This window comes from Pinus tabuliformis, chromosome 1_2 (genome assembly GCF_031772625.1).
Source record: "Pinus tabuliformis cultivar Carrire ecotype Pingquan chromosome 1_2, CPIR1, whole genome shotgun sequence".
Taxonomy (NCBI): Eukaryota; Viridiplantae; Streptophyta; class Pinopsida; order Pinales; family Pinaceae; genus Pinus; species Pinus tabuliformis.
Window position 1 is genome coordinate 1,272,508,679 of NC_142298.1, and position 21,080 is coordinate 1,272,529,758.

Genomic DNA, 21,080 nt, shown 5'->3' on the forward strand with positions numbered 1-21,080 from the left:
TATTCTGAAATAATAACTCTACAGAAATGTCTAAGAATCCACCCTAAGTACTCCGAATGAGGAAGTACTTATACAAAAATTTACAATAAAATATCTCATAACTGAGAGAGATATAATCTTGGAAGACTAACTATATGTTACATAAAAATAGAGATAGATAGTCTCGAAGATAGAAACTATAAGTGAACTGATGGTTTGCTGTCCCTGTTTTTGTGAATGAGTTGGAGGCAAGCCCTATGATTGAGCAGCTTGTTGTCTTGCTTGTAATTCTATGCTATCTGGCTGCTTTTTATCTTCTTTACTGATACTCTTTGACCTGTTCTGATACTCTTTACCTGCTTTATCCTCGTTCACCTCCTTTTACCAAAATTGACTATGGTAAATATTGAAAATTTACTTTTTTACCAGGGTAAATTATAAAATTTCTGTCATATCTATCCACCAATCTTCCCTTAGTATCCCGGTCCTTTGAAGCTTCCTGAAGATTTCATCAGCCTCAGTGTATTTAACAAAATTGGGTTGTACTGGAAACAAATGTTTTAATTCATGTTCAACATAAAACAAGTTCTCTAGACTGTCATAGAGAACTCTGCCTGTAGGGAGTGCCTTGGGTGCAGATGCACTAGCTAATGGACTGGCCTGGTTATTTGCATAATTTTTCAATATAATCTTCATGTCTCATCAATTTATCATTAATTACTAGAGGACTGGGAAGTCCTTTGCTCTGTAAAATGCCAAACTTCTCCATAAATTCATCAATGTCCTCTTGCATGTTCTGACATCTTCTTTCTAAGTTCTGCATCAAAGACCTTTTGGTCAATACCTTCTTGATTTCTAGGATAGTTCCAGTTCTATCCTCAATATTCAGCTCTTCTAGCTGGTACTTATTTTTGCTATTCAAAAAGTTTATTAGCCTAATAGCTTCCTCAGGCTTCCCTCCTAGCTCTTCCTTAGTCTTCTGAATCTCTTGAAGAGCCACTTTCACCAAGTCAATCTGTTCAAAAATAATTTGTATGGATGACCAGACATTATTTATTGACTGGGTGATGTTTGTCCATAGAATTTTCCTAATGTCTGTTAAAGGCTTTTCAAAAGTGAGATCCTTTTCTAATGTTTTTACCTGCTGGGCCAAGCCTTTATTTTTCCTCACTTCCTCAGCAAAATTAATCTTTGAAACATCATATTTCTGCTCTAAAGTGACAAATTTTTCTTTTACCTTCTGTAATTCAGAGACTTGGAGTTTCATCTCCTCCATGGACTTGATTAACTCCTTAGTACTTAGACCTGAAGTTTCTACCTGTGTTGGACCTGTGCTTGTACCTGTAATTGTCTCTCCTATGGCCGAAGGGACATTTGGTGCAAGAGATGTTGCTAGTGTGGATTGGACTGTCGTGGAGACCACTGGTATCACATTTCGAGGCTAATAGGTTGACTCACTCTGCCTGTTCTTTAGTGATTTTTATAATTCTTGCTCAGTCTCCTTTAACTATTCATTTAGCTTAAGGACTAAGCCCATATGCTTTTCTTCAGATTTCTTTTGAATAACTTCGACAGTTTGTGGATGTCTTAGTGGAGGCAACTTTAACTGCTTTCTCAAGGCAGCTATGTCTTCATCTTTCTTCTTTATTAAAGCCTATGCAACTTTTACATCTTTTGGGTTATGACCCAATCCAATAATCAACTCCTCCAGTGATTTGATCCCGTTGTCCTTAGCTTGTGAAGAGGTTTTTTCTAACTGTAATTGAGCAGTGGTATTGTTCAAAGAATTCTCTAATCTTTGGGCCATCATGGCTTTACGTGTCAAGGTGGAATACACCATCTCCCCTGTCTGCTTATGTAATTCAATCTGATCTAGGGGTGAATGTCCTTGGCCATGACCTCAAAATCAGTTTTGAGGTAGTCTACAATTGTCTGAGGCTGTTGTACTTTGGGCTTAAAAAAGCTCATCTGCATTTTACCTTCCTTGATGTCATAGGCTGACATCAACCTAGTCTGATTGGTAGGAGCCATCTTCATATACTGATTGTAGACTTGGGCCCTTAATGGTTCATTTCTAGCCTTTATCTCTTTGAATTTCTCTTTGATGTCTAGGGACTTGTGAACTGAAGGCCTGAAGGATGATACTTTAGCACTTTGTTGTCTTTCCAGCTCCTGTCTTTGTGAGCTAGAAGGTGTCCCACCTGCTAGGAAAGTATGCTGACTATCTGCACCTTCTTTTCTCTGACTCTCTGTAGTTTCTTCAAAGAATTCCTCTTTTGAATGTGGATTTAACCTGTGCCTCTTAGCACCAGGCTGATCTAAAGGGATACTGGCAGGGGTAGCTACTTCCCTGTCTCTCTTTAAGCTCTTTTCCTCATTTAGAGGAGTCTGTAAAACTGGTGGATCTCCCATGCTAGTCTGAGTTGGGTGGGTCTGTGTTGGAGCCTGCTCTTGAGAAGTTTCAGGCTGCTTTGACATGCTTGACTACCCTGATGCAGGAGTGTTGGTTTCTTGGTCTTTTCCCTGTGATGGTTTTGCAAGTGGTGCACTAGTCTCCTATGAGTGCCTTTGAGAGGTATCAACTATTGAGGCACTAGTCTCTGATTCTGGCTTGTGAGAATTCTCAATTAGCACTCGTTCAAAAGAATCCAGGTCAAGTGCCTTTTGTAGATCTTTCATTACATTTTCTACGTTGACTTGATCACTATCCATTTCTACAAGAGTCCCTTCCCTCCATTCATCCATGTTGGCATATTGCTCAATTTCTGGGATTCTGTGATGAAAATAGGGTGATAGTCTATTTTTCATTCTCCTATCACAGATGAAACTGTGAGGGTCATATGGAGTCCAACCAAAGCTTTTGCTTAATCTCATGTGGTCTTCTAAGATTTTTTTATGCTGCTTTGCCTGCTTCCCTATTGTTGCAGATGAATGGGCCTAGGTGATCCTTAATTCTCAGTTGTGCTTTCTTCTTGGCCTTGGTAAAATGAACTTGATCTGAGTTGATCATTTGTCTATAATATTCCAAAGCAAATAGTCTCATTGGAACATATCTTGGTAGCTTGAATGGGGGAAGCTCACAACCATATACCCTGATTTCTGTGTGATTTTGGTATAAATACCAGTCACCTACTCTGTACTGTTTTGATAACTGAAGGATCCTTTTGATTTCATCATTAATGCTAAAAGGAGGATTTCCTATTATCAAGGTGGTTGCCGGGTGGACAAACTGGTCGACCTTCGTCATTTAGTTTGCTACATGCATGTGTTCGCAGAATAGAACGACAAAATGATTTGTTTTGTTTTATATACAAAGTCAAGGATTTGGCGGGTTTCAGGATTTGGACGGGTGGTGTCAGTAGGAGGATTTGATGTTTTGTCATTTAGTGGGAGGTGGTAAGCGATTTTTATCGCACCACTCATGGAGGGGGGGTGGTATTTAGGCTCATCCGCGCGATTCCATACGATGAGCGACGCGTGGCGGGGGCACTGTTCACAAAACCGCTTCGCGATCGCACGCTAACGTTCAGTCATAGAGGGTTGTGCGATATGCATGATAGTCATCAGATCTGGAGGGCTTGATCGGATGGCTATCGGGGAGGTGATGGTGATGGGAGTTTAATGAGGGTGGGCCCGATGTAATTAAAGATTTTTTAATCATATCGGGAGCGATGGGATTGGTCAGGAAAGTTATTAATTAACCGTGGGGGTTAATTAATCCTTTTTTAATATGGTGGGGGTTGGGGTTCTTAATTAGTTATAGATTAACTAATTAATCCCTATTAATGGTGTATTATGGTTATATTTAACCAAGGGGCGGGGTATATAAGTTTTTGGGGTTTTTACATATTAAAATAATACGGGAGCGGGTGAATTTTTATAAGGGAATTACTTAATAACATAAGTTAGTTGTTAATATGAAATTGAATGGAAAAGTGCTAAGTCTAAAACATTTTCATGTGTGTATTTGAAACTTAGGCTAAGTGAATAATGAGGGTTTTTGTGAAAATATTTTAATTTCCCTAAGTAAAATAGGATTTTACTTAGGGAAAACTTTATGAAGGGGATGAATGACTTATAAAGGGATATGATGATTGATAAATGGGCTTAAGTACTTAGGCATTTATAAATTATTGGGCTGAGGGTCCGGTCCCTCCAGAAGTCAAAGAAATGCTCTGAGCCCCTCTAATTTGATAGATACCTTGGCACTTAGGGGAAATTAGTGAAAATTTAGGGGAAATGAGTAGGGGAGTTAATTATTTTGACTTTGCTTGCTTGATGTGCCTTCCATGTGATACATGCCTTTTCTTTATGATGAAAGTAAAAATATTTACACATTTAGACATATCATTCACCACATATTATTCTGCAACCATCATCTACCTACCCTACCTACTTAACCTAGCATTTTCACTTCTTTATTAGGGTGCACTTAGACTGGCAAACCCTTATCAAACTTTCTTTTCTTTTACATGGTAATGCCTATCTAAGTCTACACTTATTACATCCAAGGGCTCAGATTAAACTGTTGAGCTCTTTTTTCACTCTACCTATCTACTTATCTGCCAAGATTAAACTGTTTGGTCAGATCTTTATTCTCTATTTCTACAACATGAAATTGAAAAATGAATTAGCCAAGCTTAAACTATTTGACTATTCATAAATTGTGGCATAAGTGACAAACTGCACACAATTTTTTATTCTACAACAATAAAAAAGTAGTGGCATTTAGACTTTCACACTTTCTTGGTCTTTCTTTTTATTGGGGTTCATTTTCTTTCATTTTTTGGCCATCTTTTTATTCTTTTCACCCTTTGATTTTTCTTTTAGGGTATACCCTCTTTACATTTTTTAAATTTTTTTATTTTTTACAAATATGGAAAACCTTTGCAATAAGTAAAGGTATGAACATATTACAAAGCTCAATAAGTCAATCATGATATATGACACCTATTGGTATAGGGGCATAACAATACCCAACCTCTTTGATTCAACTTTGCTATAGGAGCCCCAACGAGGATTGGCGGGACTGGCTGAGTGGGTAGAGACAGATGCAGATGGAGTGGCAGAGAAAGCTACAGTGCAGGAGTCCCAGGACTGTGTAGAGCTAGCAGGCTGCAACAATGCGAGAGGCATAATAGTGTTGCACCAGTGCAAGATGGCACAGAGAGGTGTGAAACAGTGCAAGATGCATGGAGCGTTGTAGTAGCTTAGAGGTCAGAGAGGGAGCTCTTGTAAGCAGCAGGTAGAGCTTCAACATTAGAGTATGTTTCTAGCCCAACAGAGAGGTTAGTTGGGAGTTTTTTTTGTTTCTAGAGTTGCTGGAACAACCACACTTGGGAGAAGTGTTGCATGCAGAACATTCCAAAGGTACAGGATCAGGTTCAAGTTGAATGCCTTTCTTGTTGAGAGGGAGTGTTGAAAATAGCAAAAAGAAATGCTAAAAACAGAAGTGCTAAAAATAGCACTGCTTTAAATAGCAATTTGGGTACTAGTGCTAGATTGAGAAACAGGGAATGAAAAATGGAAGTGCTAAAAATAACATTGCTACTTTTAGAAGTTCGGGATATATTCCAATTTTAGTGAGTCCCTGGACTAAAATAGGAAGTAAAATTAGAATTTGATCTTAGCAGCTGTTTGTAAAATAATTAATTAATTCACCATGAGTTAATTTGTTGTGAAATATCAAACATGAAGTCTATATGAGGACATGCAACAGTTTCTCTATTAATTGAAGAATTTATCCATCAGTTAAAAAGATAAGGATGAGTTCTAATTTGAGTTGTAATTAGTTGGCTTAGTTAACTGAGTCAAGTCTTGTTAGATTAATTCAAACAGTTTGTTGAATTAATGTAAGTTCAGTTAGTTAATGCATGCTTGCATATAACTATTGTTCTTCAGATAACTGAATATTCTCGCATGAATAACTCATGCATGTTATTTCAAACAGAGACCCAGTTGAGAGAGGAGGGATAGTGTACTATTAGTTGGATGGATTTTTCGTATAAAGGAAACTCATCCATGGAGAAGGATTTATCTCCTTCAGGATTGTGTAGCTAGATCAGAGGTTAGTGAGTGTATGAAGAGGCCAATTCACGCAAGTGACAGAACTGGACCCCAAGGAAAATTGCGCAAAGAAATAGGAGGCTTGGAGGGCAGAGGAGAAGGTTTTAGAGAGGACTTTCATTGTCTATGAGTAGCAGAGGGATTGCAGAGAGAGAAGGATAGTTTGTGAGTTGATTCTTTTTGTAATCCAGACTATATTTCCACTTATATGATAATACAGAGTTGGGGTTTTAGGTTGAGGCTTTCCCCAGGTTATTTCTTCTATGCTATGTTTTATTGACTTCTTCTTATCAGTTATATGTGTTCAATTGATCTTGCTCAATTCTATTAAGCTTACGCATAATTGTTTGTAGAAGTAGATCAAGCATTTGGCTTTAGTATATTTCATTATCAGGTGATCTACAGTGGGAATTTCTACACTTCTGGTTCCAAGAGGAACCATCCTCTGGATCTGTCCAGTCCCAGTCTTCGATAGCCTCCTTCCATAACCAATAACATGATATCTCAAGTAAGAGGGAGAATATCAAAAATCAAGGAAACAAGGTTTCTTGAAACTTGGGGAAGTGCATGAAGCACAAGGATAATTCTGACTCAGTTAGGGATAATCTCAGTATAATAACTCTATCTCTTCTCCTCCTTAAGGCCTTCCCATAGAACTCTATTTATACTTCTCCCAATTAGTTTTTTAGATGGGAAATAGTTGGGCCACGGGAACTAGGAGGTAATCAACATGGACCCATGAACTCTACCCATAATTAAGGAAATTTGATTTTTTTCAATGTTTTAACACATACACTGGTTGTGTATTGACTAACCCACGTGTACACGCTTTTATCACAGGGAAAAGTAGCGTACAGGGAGTAAAACACTATTTTTAAAATATTTGGACCAAGTCTAGGAGGGCTTGCCCTAGGCCATAAACCAAGAATCGCAAATACAAAGGTTGGTAAATGGTGCTATAACAATATGTCAGTCAAAAACCAAAATGAACTTGAGAACTAACATACATGTGTGACTGATCATGAAGGTTGCATAATTTCCGTTGGGAGACTAACTACCAAGGTTGCACATGGCATAGTCTAGGATATCAAGAGGCTGAATGACTATTGGAACTACGTAACGAATAGTCCATCCTAGCTACTGACTGCTAGAATTGCGCAATGCGCAATCTCAACTAGCAATGGTTGCATGCTCAGTGACTGCATTGCACATTTTTCTAGTCTAGTAGTCACTATCCCTCAAAATTGCACAATGCAATATTGAAGAACTATCACTAGGAAGAAATGTGCATTTCCTGAGAGCAAGATAGAGCCTTCCCTTTCAGGATTGTGCAATGTTGTCTTGGTGAGGCAGAGTCCAGGCCAAGGCTACCTAGACCCGTCGACGGGCAACTGAAAGCGAATGTGAATGTGAATTCATGGCAATAGTGAGTGTAAGCATAAGTGAATGATTGTGCATGAAAATTGTGAATGAAAGATTCATAAAATGGAACAACATGCATGTGGGTGAGGCGAGTCACTGAATCAGTGATTGTTTGTGAAAAATAGTTTCATGCATGCAATAGCAGTGAGATGTTAATGAAAACTAAAACAGTGCTAGTACAATCTATGTATCAAAATGAAAACAAGTGCTCACTGAAATCAATAAAACAATAAGCGAAACACAAAAAGCACTAGAAATGCAACACAAGACATCGAATGTAGGCCTACCCCCAAAAAAACTTAGTTGAATGTGCCGATGACTCCTAGATGTGATATGGGATGTTAGAGCTACAAGGTTTATGTGAGGAATGAGCTCTACAGCGTCCGGTTCATGAGTTTTGATAAAATCAAAGATGTGACATGCATGCCACAAATCTAGGAAGAGCGACACTTCGTGGGAGGTTTCTGAAATGATCCTTGCATGCAACCTCCAGATTTTAAAATTAGATCCCTAAATTAAGGGATTCCTTTTCATGTTGCCTTGGGAGAAGAAATCCATGCATGTAAATCAGTTTTTCTCGGTCCCGGAGGGAACTAGGCAACTCAACTGCACATGCAAGAGGTTGCTCAACTGCTGGGAGAAAATGCACATTTCTGGAAGGGATTTGGGCTATCTTCCTAGGAGATTTTCATAATTTCTAGGCACATCAGCTGACTGTTGCCTAGGATTGTGCAATTCCTGGGCTGAGTATCCCTGCTAGGAGGAATTACGTAATTTTTTGGATAAAGCTTGATTGGAAGATTTGTGCAATTCTAAAGCCCAACAGGTTGCCCTCCAAAATTGCACAATTTCTTGAGGGAGTTGCTCAGCCCGTAGCTGAACCAATTTTGAAGGAACAACTTGTGAGGGGAATGCAAAAATCTCTGATGGACAGGCTATCATTCTACAAGAAAAGAACTGAAGCTTGTGTACTTGATAAAGCAAGACATGTTGTTGTGAAAGGTTGGTAGGGAGGCTCCAAAACAAAGCTAAGGAAAAATTTTGGAGGGTGGTTGTAGCAGCTGCAACACCATGCCAAGGTTCTCTCCTTTCTTCCATATTTGTATCTTTATGATAATTCTTGCATGTACTTATTTTTCATCCTCCAAGAGGTTGGTTGATATATAGTCTTCTATGTGATCTTGATCTTCATTCTTCTCTCACGGTCACTATCCCTTCATCTCCTCGCTTGATTATCCCTCAGTGGTTCCATATTTACAAGTTTCTTCTTCTATCACCTCCTTCACACCCTCCTAGCAGCATCATCTTTTCATATCAAGATAACAACATCAACAAATGGAATTCACTCATGACAAGATGACATTAGTCCCAAAATATCCTAGTGTATCTTGTTTCTTATGTAACACATTGATTGAGTCAGGGTTGTGTGCAGGAAGGAGGAGGAGGCTCAGGGATTGTGTAGTGTATAGATACAAGAGACATAGGTGAGGGTTTAGGATCTAGGACTGCACAATGTGTAGTGACTAAGGGTCATGGATGCAAGATTTCATAGTTGAGAGAGTTAGTGATGCAACCAAACAATATTTCTCACAGTGATTGCACAATGCTTAGTTCTGGGACGACAGAGACATAAGATTGTGTAGTTGAGAAATTCAAGGACTGACACAAGGATTGAATACTAATTTTGAATGTGCAGTGTGCAATAGAGGCCATAATACGTAAAGATTTTGTAGTGAGAAAGTGTAGGAGGCAGCGATTGGGGATTGGGATTGTGTAATGTGAAGTTCTTGGAGGCAGTGAATTTGCAATGCATTGTTCTAGGAGGCATGGATAGTTGACTATTGCCTAATATGAAGCAGTGTATAGTTCAGGAAGGCAGGATGAGGAGAGGTTGGTCTAGCATGGTTCGAAGAAAAAAAAAAATTGACTAAGTGTGGGATCAATAAGGAAAAATATGAGACCAGAACATGAAACAAGACTTGAACATGATCACACACTCATAAACAATCAACCACATGGCAATGAAACACTCAACACCCAAGATCAACATTCATCCATTGAAACAATAACATAATGACACTTACCTCCCAGTGCGACACTTGTGATACACTTTGCGACATAAGTGTCGACCGCAACAAGAAAGTGCTCATACTTTGCAAAAGATCCTGATGCATATCCTTATGATAGATAGAATCCATTAGTATAGGGGAAAGCACCAAAGCTACCTCTTAAAATTGTGTCATGAATGCCTTTTGCAAAAACGACCCTTACCTTAACAAAAGATGACACTTGAAATTTGGTCACAAAGGGACTTGGAAACATATAAACCAAGCATGGAATGAATTTAATAACTAAAAACGAAAGTTCACATGGTTAAATTTGGGCTTCAAAGGTGAATATAGGCCAAAAATTTGGAGGGTGTTGTAGAAGAAACAACACTTGGCGATTCACTAGAAGAACCCCCAACTTCTCTATTCCGTTCTAGCTTTATGCATAGGGGATAGTATTTCAAGAAGTATTGATTCATCGTGTGGATTATCTCAACTTCACGATTTAACTTGGTTATAGATGTAATCTTTCCCATTTCCTTTCTCGGTTAAACACATTTATGAATATTTTAATATCAAAATAGTTTCAATTTGGGAGAAGGGTAATATATAATCATGAATTTGAAATGATGAGAGTTTTAGTTTCACCTCTAGTGTTGTTCCACTTCTAACAAGCCTATTTAGTAACCCAGAAGAGTCACTATAGGAACATAAGAATTTCTTCGATGTGAGCGATCATATTCATTACCTTAGCAAAGTTACTTGCTTCACCTCCCTGCAGAGGAAGCCTTTCTCTTCTTTCACCCTTTATTTTCTTTTCAGAATTCTCATTGGCATTTTATCAATGTTTATATTGCAAAGGCAGAAGAGTGATCCCGAATCATCGAGAGAAAGAGAGGTTTTTTCTTTAGATATTGTTAAACACCTTTGGAATTATAGTTTTCCCCTTTTCCTTTTCTACTCTATTAGATCGACATGCAAAACACTATTCAATTATAACATTAACTCAAGGAATGAAGATCCTAAAATAGATATGGGTTTCATGTTTCTACTTAAAGCTTCCCATTAGAATGAAATGTATTTCCATTAAGAAATCATTGGCCTTCAAGATATCTAACCCAAGCAAAGAACAGGGACTGGGAGTTAAACAAGTGTTGTCGTATGCCACAAATCCCTTTCAAATTTCATTACATTGGTTGGAACCAAGCAAGAAACTTACACACAAGGTGTATTCACAAGATTAGCAAAATGAAAGGGTGACAGAAAGGAAACAACATGACATAAATGAAACGAAACCAAAAAAATGGGCAAGGAAAGAAATATTTACATAAGTAGGCACACAACCCTAGCCTGTAATTGGAAATAACACTTGATATCTTAGCCATTGATAGGAAGAGAGTCCATCTTCCCATCTAAATATTGAAGATAGTAAGTATGGTGGCCAAGTTTAGCATTCACAATAAATATTATGATTCACAAGGATTGGAATTTGTGGTGTTTACCTTTCTTTTCATAGGATTTTTGCCACTTCAATACTAGGTCTCCCACACTAAACGCCTTGTTCATCACAAATTTATTGTCAAACTAGTGCTTGATACGGTTATGATGGATAGAAAACTTTTCTTTTGTTTTCCTCCTTTGTTCCTCTAACTTCGAAAGGGTTTCTATCTTTCTTGGAACAACAAGACACAATTTACCTTGAGATTCTTGAGCAAGTTGAAGGGCGAGAAGGTATGTGCTCAGAGGAAGGATAAATTCTTTTCCATACACAAGGAAGTAAGGGGAAGTCTTCAGAGATGGTTTTCGTGTGACACAGTAAGCCCAAAAATCATTCACCAATGCAATATGTCAGTTCCTTTACTCAGTGTAAACAATTTTCTTGATGATGCGAATTAAATTCTTGTTAGTAAATTTAGCTAAATTATTTCCATTCGGGTATTAATTAGATAAGGGCTTTAAAAAATACCATTGTTTAATGCAAAATCATAAAGATTTAGTGATGAAAAATAAGTTTCATTATTGAAAATAAGTGATGTAGGAACGCAAAACCTGGTGATGATATTTTGCATAAGGAAGTAGATGACTTTGTGCTCGTTCACTTGTTTCAACAAAAATACTTCATCCCATTGAGTAAAATAATTTGTATCAATTCATATATATCAATGCTTTATTTGATGAATGTGGAAACTTTTCACCAATAACATCCAATCCCCATTATTGAAAAGGTACTTCAGTGACAATGGACTACAATTGGTTGGTTGACTTCTTATTGTGACCACTACATCTTTGATGAATGGAACACTTATAGGTGTAGGCATGTGCATCCTTATGTAATGTGGGCCAATAATAACCGTCCCACATGAATTTGTGAGGAGTAGTAATGTCCACATAGTGCCCACTAGCTGGTTCATCATGATGGTATTTTAAAACCCTTTCTGAGTCTTGTGCTTCCAAGCGTTTGAGAAGGACACCATTATGACGCTTCCTAAAAATCACACCATGTACAAGCTGATAAGATACATATTTTAGTCGAATATACCTATTTTATTTCATTGTTAAGTGCAAGGGAAAGGTTTCATGCTCTAGATACTATCACACATTAGAGTACCAAGGAGTGGTTGTGTTTGTAGGGGTAACCTGTTCAATATTGTAAATTTTGATTTCTTTCTCCCACCATGAAGAATCCTCTTCTAACAAATTAACTACTTCTGTTGTGAGCTCACATAGGCCATGGCCCTTTATTGTATGAACTGGCTTGAATTCTAAATCTTATACTTGAAGGATTTTCATCTATTTCCCCCGCTCTCACCCAACTCTTTTACAAAAAGAGATCTAACTGTTGGGTGATACACAAAGATAATAACATGACTTTTCAAGAAGTAAGTCCTAAAATTCTTCAACGACTTGTATATTGCATAAGCTTATCTATCAATGGTGGGATAGTTCAATTCATATCCTTGTAAGATAGTACTCATGAATGATATAGGCCACTCATTTCCTTGATCATCCTTCTAAGTAAGAACGAATATAAGGGGTGTATTAGAAGCAAAAGTATACAACAAGAAATATTTGCCAAAAGCAAGACTATACAATGTTGGGGCGTCGACAAATGCTTGTTTAATTCATATGAATGCATCTTTCTCCCATTGGCCCCACTTGTAGAATTCATCCTTCTTGATCATCTGGTTTGAAAAATTGTGCATAATTTGAGATGAACTTTTGAAGGAAGTTAATTTTCCCAAGAAGAATTTCATGGCTTTGTTATTCACAGAAAAGGGAATTTGAGAAATAGTCTTGAAACACTCTTAGTCCACTTTAATCCCTCTATTAGCTATAATGTGTTGCAAAAGTTTTCCCTTAAAAAATCCAAATATGCTCCTCTTAGGATTTAAAGATGTGTTGTAAATTTGACATTTCTCAAATCTTTTCCTTAGATGATGAAAATGACCAGATCTTTTCTTAGAAAATATCGTAACATAATCCAAGTACACTAGTACAATTTCTCCAATTAAACTAAGAAACATGATGTCCATAACCCACTGAAAGGTAGCCTTTGCATTAATGAGTCGAAAAGGTATCCGCCAAAATGCAAATGTACCCCATTTAGTCCTAAGCATAGTCTTGAATCTGTCATGTTCTACAACTAGAACTTGGTTGTCTCCACAAAATCAATTCAATAGCAAAAACGTCTATGACCCAGATACCATATGAAGTATCTGCTCCATAGATCACATGGGATAATTATATTTATCTAAAGCTCAGTTTTGGTTGCATAAATAAACACATAACAGTATCTCTTCATACTTCTTTCTCACAAGAACCAAATTAAAGGCCTGGGTAGAATGAAGAACTCTTAATATGATATGAGCATCCAAAAGTTTACTCAACTCTTTCTGAATGAGGGGTTTAAGCGTAGCATGAAATTTTCCTAACTTCTATTGAAATGGATTTACCCCTTCCTTTATGGGTATCACATGCTCGATAATTGCATATCATAATTTTTTGATTCATCATAGGTCCACGCAAACACATCTTGGTACTTATTGAAAAGGCAGAGAAATGCTTTTCGCACTTGGGGAGGACACCAAGTACCATGATTCACATATTTCAAATCTTATTTCATGCCCAAATTAACTTTTTTGTGAGATAGTGTAGGACTCTGGGTATTATTGTTGGTTTGCCCCTTAAAGCGGTTTTGGAAGTCATACAACTTCTCTAAAGATATGACATCCTTGGGCTTGGGATTCCCTTTATGTGCCTGAGATGATTCCTGCAAGGACTTTTTGTTCTCATCTTCATCAACTTCCACATATTTAAACATGTCAACATTTGCCATAAAATCCAGTATCTGCTAGTGATCATTGAAAACATTAAAATTAGTGACATTATTAGTCACAAACAGTTTATAAATAACTTCAACAAAAATATCATCTATTAATGATGAAAACCTAACAACAATATTAGATAATGTGTCCACGACTGCATTATGAACCCTAGGAATAGAATTGATATTAAAATCTTGAATAAATGAAATGTGATTCCATACCTCTTGTTGGTAGTTTCTAATATTAGGTGAAACATAATGAATAGTATTCCATACTTGATGTGTAACAATTTCAGAGTCACCTATTATCTTAAGTTCTTCCACTTTGACGTCTATGACTTGCTTTAATCCTAGGATGATTGATTCATATTCGACAACATTGTTTGTGCACTCAAATTCCAATCAACATGACATTAGATATTTGTTCTTTCATGGGTCTATCAAAATACATCTAGCTCCAAAACCCTCCTATTTTTTGTAGCTGTCAAAATACAAATTCCTAATGTTAGCAGCAATAGGGTTAGTTCCTACACTAGTACAATTTACATCTCTATTACAAAAATAATTAGCACCATTTGGATTGCAAGCAGGGAGTTACAACTGTGTATCTGGTGGTACAAGGGATGGTCATGAAAAATAACATGCATGATCAAATTTTAAAAATAAATTTCTGAAAATTCATTGCACATAACCAATAGGCTTATTAGGGACTTCAAGAATTGTGATGATATGCTTCATGAAGGTTCACTCTCTATAAGGATCTGATTATTCTTTCCTGTCATGCGGAAAGAGTCATTAGTGCAGACACAACCGACCTCCCTAGAAGCCTAAGACTTTCTAGTGACAAACAAGACAAATAAGAGCAATCCTTCACTAAATATGCCTTTACAATATGAGAAATCAAGTGTTTAGATCCTACCTGTAACCCAACGCTGTTGTAGTAGTCCAGCTTCGTTGATCCGGATGAGCTCCTCCTTCCCTTCGAAACCTACATTCACTAACAATCAAACGATTAAATAGCACCTGAATATCACATACAATAAAACATATTTAACATATAGACCAAGGAGTATATGAAACAACTCATAAATAACAAATTGTTGAGAAGAATGGACTAATTTGTATTAAAAGGTAACAAAAGGAACCATTACAACCTGAGCCTTAGTGTTGTGCAGGTCCTTCCCAGGGTCCTGGTTGAAGGGAAAGTACCCCTAGGGTCCTTTGGGCTAAGACTCTACCAGACTGAAAATTGCTTATTCAAAGAAACACACACACACAACCATCTTTTTTACTTTTAAGCAAATTCTAATGTTTAGGGTACATACCTAAGGTCCTACGTTCGAGAAGACCGTTAGGGTGCAAACCCTTCTTGGAGTTCCCTTCTTCTTTCTTTGACCTGCAAGACAAACAAATCAAAGAACACAACAGTACATGTATAGAAGTTTATGTATAAATCATCTTTATGCTATAAAGTTAGTTATAAAAAATCTTTAAGTAACCACTTTCATAAGAATTCAACACAAGAATCTCATAAGCATAAAGAAAGATTATTCGGGAACAAAGACGTGTTTCTTTATATATAAAGGCAAATAAAGTACATATATCGGAAAGATATCACCTGAACACCTTCAGCAGGCTCCAAGCAAGCTTCCTCCCGGATTCGTTCCAGCCTCCAGCCTCCAACAAGAGCTCCTTCCAAGTCTTACTCAATGATGATGTCAAGGATGAATGATCACCAATACACATGGAAACAAGGGTTTCCTATGCAAAATGGGGGAAGTGCAGAATGCACCAAGGACTTCAGACCTGGTCTAAGGGAAAAATCTCAGCATAATAATCTTGCTCTCCTTTCTCTCTCCCCTTGGCCTTCCCTTTGATGTCTTTTTATACCCTCTCCAAAGTAGTTTTTTAGTTAGGAGTTGGTTGGGAACAGTTGGGCCACGGGCACTAATAGGTGATCCAGCAGGTAAACCCGCGATCACCACCCGAAAAAGAGGAAATTATATTTTTTTAAGTGTTTTAATAGATACACGCGGGTTAGGTATGACAGAACCGCGTGTACACGCGTTTAACATAGGGCAAAGTCGCGTATAGGGAATAAAACACTGTTTTTTAAATTTTTGGACCAGGTCTGGAAGGAGGGGTTGCCCTAGGCCATAAGTGCAGCATCACAAACCATAAGAGTGAGATTTGGAGCTATAACAGATGCCCCCTAATGTATGAGGTCAGAAGGGGAACATGATGGCCGAAATACATTAAGTAAGTACAAGGAAAGGAACTCTGCCGAAAAACCGAGGAGGACTTCACCAGAATTCAGCCTGCCAAGCCACCGAAAGGAGATCAGAAAGAAACACTGTCTGAGGCGGGCATACCCATGCTCAGGAAAAGTAAAGCATGTCCGCATATCAAGTACAAGCGGATCCACTAAGTATACAAGTATAAATGACTGTAAAATACATAATGGATCATCTGATCATAATGAGTAAGTACATGTCTGAATATCACATATAAAACTGTCAATGATGCTGAAAGATGCAACGGATCACTGAAATCAAAGACTGATCCCATAAGGTACCAACTGAACATGATGGAATAGGATGGTACTACACTGCAAACTCAGGTGCCAGCATATAGAATGTCGCCATGACTGACTGCAACATATAAGGTGGAGTGGTATCAACTAGCAGCAACAGGAGCAACTGTCAAGTGAACCAATGAATACTGATACAACCTGAGGTCTTCACCGACCGCCGTGGTACATTTCTACACCATGGGAATAAATGATCTGAAGTCGACCATGTGAGAAATCGTTTGATTACCGGTCATTGATGTATACCGTTAACAAACGCGAGACTACTCACCGATAATGATAATGAGCGTCAAGGTACCCAGTACAATCTAACAAGTGTGAATAGATGAGCTGAAGTCGAACACCTGTAAGAATCTATCAATCAGGAGACAATGATGGTTTCCCACTGTCGATAGCGAGGAATCTGCCACTAATGACTGCAAACCCCAAGGTACTGCCAAATGGACTCTAGATCTTTGCCCCAGAGCAATGAGTCGGAGTCGATAGGGAAAGATCCGCTAGAGGGAAGGCATTAAGGCATCCTCCATCAATCTAGCGCGAGTGTAACCCGTAGGCCAATAATGTGGAAGGAATCGGACGAAAAAGATGTAGTAACCCAACCGAAGTACGTTTCCGGCGTACACAAGATGTGGCTAGCGCACGGCAGAAACCCTCTGAACCAACCAATAATGAAAGCTGACACAGAGGCGAGGTATCCACCAATAGGGTCAAATGGAAACCAAGGTACTGCACGAATCCCAATGTGTGATAGTGTATGCTGATGTCGAACACAAGGGAAACCACTCAGTCAAAGACCCATGATACTGATCGATGCTGAGCACAAGGTGACCTATCAATAATGAAAATAGGGCCAGGGTGCGGTCTCTAGGTCTGCCCTCAGAGCAATGTGTCGTCGTCGATAAGGACAAGACCCGCCAGCAAGAAGTCAATGGGGACCTTCTCAAACCGGCACGAGTGAAGGACCAATATAACTGATGTGATGATAGACATGACACTGACAACCAGGGATGGCCGACTGAAAAATGAGTCAAGAGACACCGCAGAAAGGCCGACTCAGGCTAACTTCCCTTGAACAAAAGCACGACTCAATGTGACTATGTGGCAGCATATAATGAATCTGTATAAGTTCGTCATGCAGGAGGCACGAACGAACCCTCCATATGATTGGAAGAGATAACCAATCGGGGGAGAACTGACTCGATAACAAGGTTATGGCTTGCCTAAGTCAAACTAAATCCCACCCATGCGGAGGAGACTTTGTTTTGAGTGCTTTGTTCAAGGGCGACACGACTGACTCTAGCTGCCAACAATAAATGGAAATAATGTCCCTGTTCCCGCTCTTTTTGGAATATTTAATTTTTTTTGTCTTTTTCTGATAAGCCGGAAAAAGAATAAAAGAATGCTATGGTACAGTGGAAAGAACGAGTGTCGGTGAAACAGATGATCTAGTTCCTGGGAAAGGAACGTTCCTATGCTCAATGCAGGGAGGTGAAAAACTGGTCAGTGACACTCAGAGGTATGTCCCTTCCACGGATCTGGGTATGTCAAGCTGCAGAGGTCAAGGGTATGCAAGGTTGATTTTTTCAGACGTCATGGTCAAAAGTGGGCTTAAACACGAGTCCAAGTGAAGCCGGCTATAGTCCAAAAGGTGCAAATGGTCAACATGCAATGCAGAAGTACAACTCAACACACATAGGAGCCTCTAGGGTATAAGGCCAGAACAAAGCGAAGAAGCAAAGAAGAATGAGTCTTCAACGCATAAGTCATGGCGGGACTACAGAGGACTCCCGAGCCTACTCAAAACGAAGCAGCATGGGCAACAAATGTCAGTGAGGTGCTAACTAGGATGCCCATGTAAAAGGATGGCTCTACCATCATGTCATGATTTAAAGAATCGGCGAGTGAAAATGGCTTGCGAACCATAACATGATGGGGTCGACCCTACGGCAGATGTATCGGTCAAATGGAGGCTAGTATGCATAATGCAACGGAAAAATGGTGTCCCTAACCTATATGCCAGTGAGAACACGATACCTGCCATGACGGGTCAGCAGTCATGGAACCGTCTCGAACCGTCGAAAAATGTCCAAAATGTCCTGAAAAACAACTCAATCTCGACATTCCAAGCTCCCAAGTTAAAAGTGACATGAAACCAAACAAAATAAAATTTTGAAAAAATTTTGCATTTTCAAAACTTATAAAAAGAAATTTTGGACTTACCATTTTCACCGTTTGACTTGGAGAGCAAATTGTGGAGCAAAAGGAGCAAACTTTCCCCGTGACTTATTCAACCGTTCAAACTTGCCGAAAACTTCCAGGTAAGCACTAAACTTGTCTTGCAATCAATTGTGATAGTTTTTAGGAAGTTTAATTAATGTTTCACTGTTAGATTTTTGCAAAAAATTGCTCTGCGGCGTACACGCGGGTTGGATGTATATAAATCGCGTATACGACGGCCCTACACGCGACTGTGTATAGGGTAAACCGCGTGTGCGCAGCGAAAAATTTTTATACAAAAAACTAATGGATGAAAATGATTTTTTCTTCCAGGATGACTCTCACATGGCGTGAAAGAGAGCACTCAGCTGTAGATAATGAAGTTATGGACAATGATGAGGCATTAGATGCCTTACGGGGATGCGGATTGTTAAAATTCTTCAAGTTGCCGAATATGAAAGCAAATGTGCGTCTGCTCGAGAGACTTATTGATTATTGGGATGTCGAGGAAGAAGCTTTTATGATTGATCAGATGCCACTCAGGATAGAAGTGGAAGATATATATTTCATCACGGGCCTTTCCCGAAGGGGAGAGGTAGTACACTCCCGGGGCAGGACCCGGAATAGTCTCAGTGTGGACGACTATGTACAACTTTACTGCCCAGGTCATCGGAAGGTCGGGAGTCAGATCTCGATCCCACACGTGGCGAGTTTGTCACTGCGGATAATCCTGTTCACCATAGCTCGAGTGAACGGGTCATCTTCGCTACATCAGGCATCACGGGTAAACATGAGCGTAGCAGTGGACTGTCTCACCACGGTGTTTGACTGGTGTACTCCTCTACTTGCCAACATGAAGGAGCAACTTGCTTCTATCAGGAAGGGACAGACCAAGAACTTTGGGTACGGAACCATTTTATGCACTTTTTTCTTCGAGAAGGTTCCTGCACTCCGCCCCAGGGTAGCAGTTCCCATCAGTAGTCCACGTGATCCACGCATGGGCCGGTGGGCTGACTTGATGAAACGTCTGGGGGGTGGGGAAGTGCCCAGGAATGCATTCGACGACGACTTTTTTGCTTGGTGGGAGCAACAGATCATCGCCATAGACGACTACCCCTATGCTGGACTGGATTTCCGAGGAGATCCTGACCTAGTGTTACCACCAGACGCAGCATGGGGCGAGATCGGTAAGATTTTTTTGATTTTTATGATTTTATGATTTTTAGGATTTTTCAAGCATAATGATGAACTTTGAAAAATATATTTTTTTTTGATGAGATTCAAATGACTGATATGATGATCATGTTCCAGACATTGGGCCCGTGCGACCAGATGGATTCCCACGGCATGGACGGCGTGGCCGAGGAGCCGAAGAGGAGGCTGCGAATGCGGAAAGGACGCTCAACAACGTCCAGCGACACTTGGCGAGATTGAGCTACCAAGTACCGATGGCCGAGATAGAGGACCTTCCTCCAGATATGCAGCGTCATGTGGTTGGGATGCCACGTGACTGGGTTCGCGTCTTTCGGCGCGTGGCCACTGCTATAGTTAGTTATTTAGATGCTCATCCAGAGCCGAGGCATTAGATATGCCTGACATGATTATGGGCATTTGAGTCCCAATTTTGTATATTTTGGACACGCATATGTACACTCGAGACGCTTTGCGATATATATATATATATACAGTTTGACTTTTTGATGCATGATTTTATGATGATGAATGATTGATATGCCAGTCTAATGCTTGATTAGCGATAGAATCAGCTAACCAATTTTGAGATCTTGGAATGTGCAAATAATTAATGTAAATAAATGATCTTTGCAACAACCTCACCCTTAAATATTGGCGATATAATGATGGATCTCTAACCCGATAAATGTTATTTAACTGAGACACTATCAATTGAGAATCAAGATATACTACCAACGAGTCGATCCCATAAGAGATTGCCTCGGATAATAAATTGATAACAGCTGTATACTCGGCCATATTGTTTGAAGCAGGACCGATACACACGCCTCTTGATGTCATCAACTGACCAGTTGGGTAATAAAGTACCCAAGCTGCGGAAGCAAGATTCCGAGTGTGCCGACTAGCACCATCGGCGAATCCAAAATAAACCAGATCATCCATCAACACCTGCCAAAGCAGACCAAAAGTGCTGATATCAGAAAACGCTCGATAAGATATGTACAAATATACATAAAATACAAAGAAGCCATTGCCTGGTAAAACTAAGCAAAATACTTCTTTAAATAGAGCCCATTTCGGGGCTCCGCCAGCTTGTTTCCTTCGAAATCAATTAACTCATACGATCCTTTTTCTAAGACTCGTTTGATAATGAAAGGACCGTACCACATAGGCTTGAATTTGCCTGCCCCCAAGGCATCCTTATCTTGGTCATAGACTAAGACAAGGTCACCTTCAGAAA